The following is a 10,386-nucleotide window of genomic DNA, read 5'->3' on the forward strand; positions in this document are numbered from 1 at the left end:
GAAAAACAAAATCCAGTATTTGTGATCTTAACCAAAATTCTATATCCAAAAAGAGTTGTCATCCAAGTGGAACTGCAACTAAAGTCATTGCAAATCTTGTTTATAAGCTTATGAACAAATGCACAGATTTGTGTTAAATATCGTACCTTTAATAACACTCAAAGCAGCAAGAGAAGATTGTGCAATATTCAGTCCAGCCATGAGGCAACGATGGTGAAGTAGCAGTTGAAAACGGAAGGAAGTGCAGGCCACAGTTGTGTAGAAGATCCTCACTGATCAATGCAAACATAATTGAGTAAACCTTCTTTCAATTTTTAAATGTGTAAGTAAACCTTGGTTTTTATGTTCTTTCATTCATCCCTTTATGTTTTTTTGTTAAGTTGAGCTCATTGGCATGGAAAAGATCAACCAACTTTCTTATATGAATTGTCATTTTCACTCGGTTTAATTAGGACCACTACAAAAGGACCGCAATTCAAGGGAAGAATTGATTTCAAGCAGCTTGTGGAGGCATTACAATCTGAATGTTCCATTGAAGAATTTGAGCTCTCTATTGTAGTTTCTAGAAAAAATTGGTTTCGCTGGAACATGGTTCTTCATGGTGGGGGATTTTTTAGACCCTAATAGTGTAGCAAAAGGGGCAATGGCATCATATGAAGTATATAAGAAGATTGTAGGACAGGATGAAAAAAGTAAAAAAAAAGAATGGCGAGCCTGTCTATCCATGTTGGAAAGCCTCCCAGATAGTGAACACAGCCAATGTCAAGAGGCAAAACTAGAGAAGATATGGCCGCATTGTGTAATCTGGATGATATCAAAGATGTTCAAAGTGGCAAATTGTTCGGAGTCGAGTGAGGTCAGGTAATTCTCTCAAATGCTTTGCTTGGCCATTTCCTTCCACGTATGTTTGAATAGACATTAGACCCAATTCTCCAAATGGAAGTTACAAAAAAAACACACAAGTCTTTCCTTACGTCTCCTCTTCTCTTCATTATGTTTCCTTCTTCCCTCTTGCCCACAAGGTGGACTTTCAAAAAATATAATAAAACAAAAGGAAATGCTAGGTGTTCTTCTAGTGTTCTCCTAGTGTCCTCCTAACTGTGATGTGACTTTTAAAATCACAAATAGATTAAAAGTCAATAATAATAATCTCCATATTTAAAGTCAATATTAAATCACCAATGGCTTTTAAAATGTTTCTTTTAAAATCACCAATAGATTTTGTTGGGATTTTCCATTAAATCCCAACAAAATACCCCTTTTTAGAAAAACATATTTAAATTTTTTTGCATGCTGTTAAATTCGAACCAATGCCTTAACTTTGTAATTTTTTTCTTTTCGTTTTTTCCTAAAACAAATTGGAGTATATTGCAAAAATTTAGTGGATGGGTGAGATTGCAAACAATTGAAAGATAGATGCACTAAATTGTGAGAAAATAAACTTTAGGGGGACATTGCAAAAGTGATGACAATTCAAGGGGGTTAAGTGAAGTTTTCCCAAAAAATTACTTAAAACTCCATACGATAAGTATAAATGACAAATAACTCCCTATCTTGAACTTTGATTTGAAATTTTGACAAAAACGGTGCCCAACCATCCTAAATCCTTGGGGGTGGTTCGGCTACCTCGTTGGCCAATTTGGAGTGGTCCAACCAAACCCTATATATATATTTTTTTGTTTTATATGTTTATATTTATATATTTTTTTTTTCTTTTGTTTTTTCTTTTTTTTATTATAAGAAAAAAGTGCTGTATTTTTATTAGCACTAATATGACATTTGGGGATTGAGATCCCCTAGAATTCCCTTTAAATTTGAGATTCTCAGCAATTCATCTCATCTAAGCGTCTAAAATAAGTCATGTTTCCTCATTAAATGCCAAAACATGGCTTATTTTAGACATTTAGATGAGATGAACAGCTAAATTTTATGAATTTGAGAATCTCAAATTTAAAGAGAATTATAAGGGATCTCAATCTGCCATTTGGGGGGTTTTCTATGCATGTGGAAGGTTTTCTATAATAAGTTTAGACCGAAAATGAAGGTGGAGAGTTGTGTTATTTATGCTCACACAAAGAGTTTTAAGAAGTGACGGAGCCACGTGGAGACCAATAAGAGCGATGGCCCCAAGTAAAGCTGGAAAAAAAAATTAAGTCTTATATGTTTGGCTAATGGCCCCTCCAAAACTAGTCAACAACCCAACAATTAGCCTGTACATGGTTGTGCGCACAAGTTCAATTTGTTTCTCTTTAATGTAGTGGGTTTGCCATTTGCAGCAGAAAAATCCCACAAAGCTGGTCAAAGTCCATCTTTATAAGCTTGTTGCTATTGCCGACAAGTTTCTCATTTTTCTTTAATTTGACGCGTCGTGAGCATGTGACAACTTGCATTATTATCTTGACAAACTTGCATAATAAGGGAGGTATAGCTAGCGGTTCTGCAAATCTCTCACAATTTTCTCTACTAACTAGTACTCTTGCAACTTCGTATTTGGCCTTCCACATAGCTTCTTCGTCATGACTCTGTTCTTCCATATTTCAATGGGATGTATTCTATAGTTTTAGAGGTGAAGATACTCGTAAAACTTTCACTGCTCATCTATACACAGATTTACGTCGAAAAGGAATCAACACCTTCATGGATGACAAACTTCGAAGAGGAGAGGAAATTTCACCGGCACTTGTCAAAGCCATTGAAGAGTCAAAGATTTCGATCATTGTACTCTCTAAAAACTACGCATCATCCCGATGGTTCTTGGACGAGCTGATGAAGATCCTCGAGTACAGAAAGACAAGGGAGATACTAGTTCTACCACTGTTCTATGACGTAAATCCTTCGGAAGTACGGCATCAAACCAATAGGGTTGGAGAAGCATTCACTCAACTTCCAAAAAGGTTCAAGGATGACAAAATGAATGTGGTGGGGTGGAAGAGAGCCCTAAAAGAAGTGGCCAATTTATCCGGGATGTATTTGGGAAATAGGTATTTCTAACCACCTTTGCTGTCTCCCTTCTATATTGTTCTTTATTTCTTCTAATTATGCTACATCCCGTATACACATGTTTTCATGCATGCATGTGAACTATTTTACATTTAAAAATGTCTACTTGTAATTAACCTTTTAAATAATCTTTGTTCTAAAATTAATTAAACTCGGCCAATTCTTTTGTTTTAGATGGGATAATTTGGTTAAATAACTTTTTCATGACGTAAAAAAAAAAAAATGGAAAATGAACTTTCCATTTGTTGCGCACATATCAAGGTTGTTTGTCAAACTCCTCCCCACCCCTAAATACTATTCACTTCCTTTTTTCAAAAAAATCAACATTAAAACCTTTTTATTTTTATATCATATTATTTATTTTTTACTACTATTCAAATAAAAAAATTACTACAAAACAAAATTTTCTACTTTTCAATACCACTTTTTCACTTTTCTATACCAATTATTATTGTTATTATTATTATTATTTTACACAAAGTATGAACAATGCTATGGAGCATAACAAACCCCTTCATAGTTATGTATCACTAACTTTTCTTTCTAGTCCTACTTTTTTAATACATAATTTATCTTCTTTTTATCTGAAGGTAACTCATTAGTTAGTATGTTTTGTTATCTTTTTCTATCAGTAGGAATGAACCTGAATTTATTGATGACATCATCGAACGGGTGAATTCAAAATTAGTTAATAATACATACTTTCAAGTTGCCCAATATCCAATTGGAATAAAGTCTCATGTACAGGATATGAAGTCGGTTTTAGATATAGAGAATAATGACAGCACATGCATGATAGGGATCTTCGAAACTAGCGGGATTAGTAAGACAACTCTTGCCAAAGCCATCTACAACTTGATTGCTTCTCACTATGAAGATAGTTGTTTTCTTGAAAACATTAGAGAAACTTCCAACAAAAAGGGCCTAATCCATTTGCAAATTAAACTTATTTCTAAAATCCTAGGAGGTTCAAGTCAAATGGTTGACAATGTTGATCAAGGAATTACTTTGATACAACAAAGGCTTCGCTTAATAAGGATACTTCTAGTTCTTGATGATGTGGATCATTCAGACCAATTTGGAAAGATGGTTGGAAAAGGCAATTGGTTTGGTTTAAGAAGTAGAATCATCATAACAACCCGAGATAAACATTTACTAACTAAACATCAAGTTTTATCCTACGAGGTGAAGGAATTGGGTTACTTCAGAGCTCATAAGCTCTTTAGTTGGCATGCCTTTAATGGAGATAAACCTGATGATGATTATGTGAAAGTCACAAATGATGCAGTATGTTATGCTGGAGGATTGTAAAGTCAGAGAATTTGAATATTTTCCACCTTGCTATAATCTAGCATAGGCTGATGATATATATAATATGAAAAGTTACAATTGAAGTTCAAATGTACAAATTCTTTTGAGATAATGTAATCTATCTATACAATTTCAAATATGTAATTATCCTAATCTAAAGTGTTTCAATTGCAGCTTGTTATCTTGAGTCTGTTGAGATAAGACTGGAGATTATCTTGTGAGAGTCTTTATCTTTTACACTCCCCCTCAAGCTCAGTGGGATGTAACAACTCTAAGCTTGTCACGTAGATTTGAAAACCGGATTAAGGATAAAGGCTTGGTGAAGATATCTGCAACTTGATCTTTGGATGAGATAAACCAAACGTCTAGAGATTTTGAAGCTACCATATCCCTAACAAAATGAAAGTCAATTTTCACGTGTTTGGTTAGAGCATGAAAGATCGGATTGGATGAGAGATACTTTGCGCCTATGTTGTCACACCACAAGACTGGAGGATGTGAGACAGTTATCTCCAATTCCCATAAAAGGGATTGTAGCCATGTTAATTCTGCTGCTGTGTTTACTAATGCCGAGTATTCAGCTTCCGTACTTGACCGAGCCACTGTTGCTTGCTTTTTAGAACTCCATGACACAAGATTTTTTCCTTGAAAAACGCAGTACCCCCTGTAGACCGACAATCATCTTGACACCCAGCCCAGTCAGCATCAGTGAATGCTTGCAGTTTATTGGATGTGGATTGCTGAATTTTTAAACCAAGATGAATTGTTTTCTTTAAATATCTCAGTAACCTTTTTGTAGCCTGCCAGCGAGGTAATAAAGGTTTGTGCATGAACTGTGACAATCTATTCACTGTAAAAGCTATGTCAGGTCGAGTGATAGACAGATATTGTAAGGCACCAATCGTATTTCGATAGAGGGTGGGATCCGAAAATACCATACCATCAAATGTAGATAAATAATTGAAGTAGACATCGAAGTGCAAACAGGTTTTGCATCATCCATTTTTGTTCTCTGTAAAATGTCTAGCATATAACGATGCTGAGAGAGATGAACACCATCTGGTAGGCATGAGACCTCAATGCCAAGAAAAAAATTTAACTCACCCAAATCTTTTACTGTAAACTCAGATGCCATGCTACAGAGTAAATTATCAATTTCTGATGCAACTAAGCTTGTGATAATTATGTCGTCAACATATATAAGAACATATATGGTACAAATAGCAGATTTATATATGAGCAGAGAGGTATCTGATTTTGAAGCCCTGAAACCAAACTCTAGTAATTTATTGCTCAATCTGGAGAACCAGGCCTGTGGTGCCTGTTTGAGACCATAGAGGGCTTTCTTAAGATGACAAACATGGTTAGGAAACTGAGGGTGGGCAAAACCAAGGGGTTGTGACATGTAAACTTCCTCAAATAAATTACCATGTAGAAAGGCATTTTGAATATCAATTTGCCTAAGTGACCAACTAGATGAAATTGCAATAGACAATACTAAACCTACCATTGTTGGTTTAATTACTGGACTGTAGGTCTCTGAGTAGTCGATTCCAGCTTGTTGGTGAAATCCTTTTGCCCCTAATCGTGCCTTGTAGCAATCAACTGAACCATCCACCTTCCTTTTTATACGAAATATCCATTTGCATCCAACTAAATTCTTGGTTGTAGAAACAGAACTAAACACCAAGTATTATTTTGTAAGAGTGCATCTAACTCAGAATTCATAGCCGTTCTCCAGTGAGGATCCATGGAGGCTTGTGTATAGCATGTGGGTTCTGTAACATTGAGAGCACTATCAGCTATGAGAGCATGTGGGGATGAGTATTTTGTGGAACCATCAGAGAAGGGCTTCGGTTTGGTAACATTATTTTTTGCTCGTGTGAGCATTGGATGGTTGTTTACTGGTACAACTGGTATAGGGATACCTGGGTTAGTTTCGGCAATTGGAGAAGAAGATGAAGATATGTGATGGAAAGGCTGTTGAGCAGGGGACAAGGGCACATGGGGCGTGGGATTTGTTGGGGAGAGAATATTGGGTACGTGAGTTTGTGTAGTTTGTGGCATGGGTTGTGCAGAAGGATAAGTCACGGGTTAGGTGGAGAGAGGAATGGATGGGCACACGGTTTGGACTCTAGTTGAGGGGTTATTGTCGTGTGTAGGTGGGAGTGGGACTCTAGCTGGAGGATTATTACCTTGTACCGGTGAGATTCTAACTGCAGGGGTATTGCCGTGTATGGGTGGGATTCTAGATTGGAGGGGTATTGCATGAGGGTAGGTGTCAGACGTTGGAGATAGAGGTTGTTGGATAATAATAGGATTTGTTGGGTAGAGATGGGTATTATCAGGAGGATTTTGTGTTTCAATGGATAAAGGAGTTTGGAGGGGAAATATTTTTTCTTCGAAAACAACGTCTCTGGACATGTAAAGACGACCAGTTTTGAGATTGAGACATTGATAACCCTTATGACGTATACTATAACCTAAAAAAATACACTGCACAGATCGAGGTTGCAGTTTATGAGAATTATATGGACGAAGATTTGGCCAACAAGCACACCCAAAAATACGTAAAAGTGTGTAATCCGGAGAATCTTTGAATAAAATTTCATAAGGAGATGAATTTTTCAAACGAGGAGTGGGCATGCGATTTATAAGATAACATGCAGTTTGAAAAGCTTGTTCCCAATATTCAAATGAAACATGAGCCTAAGAGAGTAGAGCTAATCCAGTTTCGACTATGTGACGGTGTTTGTGCTCTACATCACCATTTTGCTGGTGTGTGTGTGGACAAGAGAGACGATGAGAAATACCCAAATTTATGAGAATTTTGTTGAGGGAGCGATATTCGCCTCCCTAATCAGATTGAATGGTTTTTATTTTTGAGTTAAAATACCGTTCAACATATTTTTGGAATTGCAAAAAAATAGAGCAAACATCACTTTTGTGAGATATTGGAAATAACCACGTATAACGACTATAGGCATCTAAAAATGAAACATAAAATTTATTACCATTTGTGGAAAACATAGAAGCTGGTCCCCAAACAGCAGTGTATATCAATCCAAGAGGATGATTAACACGTGTTGAGGACAAAGAAAAAGGAAGTTGTTTGCTTTTTGACATATGACAAGTAGAGCATGTCAAAGGCAGATTATTTGAAGAAACTGGTAAATTAAATCTAGACAAAACATTTAAACAAATGCGAAAAGCTGGATGCCCAAGCCGTGCATGCCAATTTTGAGGAGACGTGCGTTCCCCAACATGAGCAGATGCAGTTTTGGGCAACACAGAGGATAAATGAGACTGAATTGCGGACGGAGAGACATATGGAGGTGGACGACTAAGAGAGACCTTGACTGGGAGCTTATATAGCCCACGATCATTTAGGCCTTGAAGAAGAATTTTCCCCGACCCCTGTTCCTTTACAAAAAAATGCCAAGGATGAAACTCAATGAAAGTATTGGTTTCAAGAGTGAATTTATGAACAGATAGTAAATTTTTTGTGATGGATGGAACATGTAAAACATTTTGCAACAAAAAAGATGCATTAGGAGAGGATAGAAGGGTGTCACCCGTGTTTTGAATGGTTAAACCAGTACCATTACCCATATGGACTAGGTCAGATCCAGTGTTGTTGATGGATCGGTGGTTGAGATTATTGAAATCGAATGTGAGGTGATGGGTGGTGCCGGAATCAAGATACCAATTTTGGTCTAGGCCGCCTGATGGAGTAGAGAAGTTGGCTTGCATGATGGGATGAGGCTCTCGGGTGGTGATATGCTCTTCATAGCGTTGGTAGCAACCAATTGCAACATGACCCAGACGATTACAAATCTGGCAAAGAGGACGTGTGGATGAGGAGCCACGATTGTTGGAGCCACGACCATTTGGAAAGGAGCCACGGTAGCATCCACGGTGGAGGGAGGAGCCACGGCCGGAGTTGTTGAAGTAGCCTCTACAGTTGCCACGACCACCACGGTGAGGTGGGTTTCGGGAGGCAAAATGCACAGCTGCCATTGATGAAGGGCAGTAGGTATTGACGTGAGGGGGAAAAAAATACGTAGGATAAAAAACTGCGAAAGGAGAGAAAAATTGACGTTAGTCTTTTTGTAGCTCTGATACCATGTAAAGTTAGAGAATTTGAATATTTTCCACCTTGCTATAATCTAGCATAGGCTGATGATATATATAATATGAAGAGTTACAATTCAAATTCAAATGTACAAATTCTTTTGAGATAATGTAATCTATCTATACAATTTCAAATATGTAATTATCCTAATCTAAAGTGTTTCAATTTTAGCTTGTTATCTTGAGTTTGTTGAGATAAGACTGGAGATTATCTTGTGAGAGTCTTTATCTTTTACAAGGATTGCCACTAGCTTTGCAAGTGCTAGGCTCAAGTCTAAAAGGTAAAGATATCTTTTATTGGAAAAGTAAATTGGACAACTACAAAATAATTCCTAACAATGATATTGAAAAAAGACTTCAAATAAGTTTTGATGGATTAGATGAAAATGCAAAGAATATTTTCCTTGACATTGCATGTATCTTCAAAGAAGAGAATGTAGAATGTGTCACAAAAATAGTAGATAGTTGTGGTTTTCACTCATATAGTGGCATCGAAGAGCTAAACGATAGATGTCTCATAGCTGAGTTTTCGGATAAATCATTGGTGATGCATGACTTGCTGCAACAAATGGGTAGAGAAATTGTTCAATAAGAATCACCCAAAGAATCTGGCAAGCGCAGTAAATTATGGTTTCATGAAAATGTTCATCATGTTCTAGAAGAAAATATGGTAAGAATTATGTTAAAAACCCCTTTAAATTTTACATTTGATTCTTTTTCATGAGTTAAGCTACTAGGAAAATATATATTTTACAAAATAACAATATTGCTTCAAGTTAGATGGTTATCTGACTTCAAGGGTTGAATATTCATGTAAAAATTGTGATATTCATAATAGAAGGAGAACATGTGAGGTTGATCCCACCTTGAGAAAAAAAAAAAAAAGAAGTCCCAATTAGAAATTTTAATTAACGATTATACTGAACTTTATAAAAAGTTTAAATATAATTCTTGGACTTTTTTATTTTTTTTAATTTTTTGGTAAAAACACATTTCTCAAAAAAAAAAAAAAAAAAAAACGTTTTACAAAAAATTAAATACAAAACTTTTAGGGAATGTCCTATAGCTTCGTAATCGAAAATTTTGAAAACGCATACATCTAGCTATTTGAAGTGAGAAGGTTAGTCTTAACAATACATACATACAACCTTTGTCAATTTTTACAATTTTTATTAGGATCTTGCCTTTTCTTTTATGAACAAGTAAGGCTAATATGTAAATATAAATATAACATAAACATTCATTTTGAGAATGTGATCATTAGTCACTTTAAGGCATTCCAAATTACAAATTTTGAATGAGTGGATATACAGGATAACATAATAGCAGAGGGTGGACAAGATGAAGAACATCCTCATGATCAAATTGCAATTATTGTTGGAGTCTACAGTGATGGTAATGAAATCTATTGTCCTCATGGAGATTACCATAAAACTTGCTATGGATCATTGCGCTCTGATCAATTATGGTTGCATTCCTATGTTCTTCCAGAAGATTTTAAGCTAAAGAGAGGAGATAATCTTCAAGTTTGCTTAACTATTTTCCAGTATCATACAGGTTTGAATTTTATATCTGTGAAACATTCAAAGTCAGTGTTCTTTAAAAGTTGCGGATTCCATTTGGTACGAAAGCATGAAGAAAAAGCGATAGATTTAATTCAACCTTCAAAGAGATGCCGTGATAATGATGATGAATGATGATGGCAACTTGGAATCCAATTGTTACCGACAACAAAAGCGACATTCTTCAACACCTGGCACTCAGAATTCGTATGAAGAGAATAATGTAATTTAGGTGTGGATTTACTTATCTCTTTTTTAAATCCGATTTTGTTACCCCTTTGAAATTACTGTTGCTTTATTTTTTAGGGTCTTGTTCGTGCTTTTATATATAGTTTTCTGCTTTACGATTTAGGTGGCATAAATTCATCAGCAATGAAAA

General features: G+C 35.9%; 1 pseudogene; it reads left to right on the forward strand.

The window, feature by feature from the left end:
• Nucleotides 1-724: 724 nt before the first annotated feature.
• On the forward strand, nt 725-4,311 carry LOC132162981 (disease resistance protein RPV1-like; annotated as a pseudogene).
• The last annotated feature ends 6,075 nt before the right edge of the window (nt 4,312-10,386 follow it).

This window comes from Corylus avellana, chromosome ca10, assembly GCF_901000735.1.
Source record: "Corylus avellana chromosome ca10, CavTom2PMs-1.0".
In the NCBI taxonomy this organism is placed as follows: Eukaryota; Viridiplantae; Streptophyta; class Magnoliopsida; order Fagales; family Betulaceae; genus Corylus; species Corylus avellana.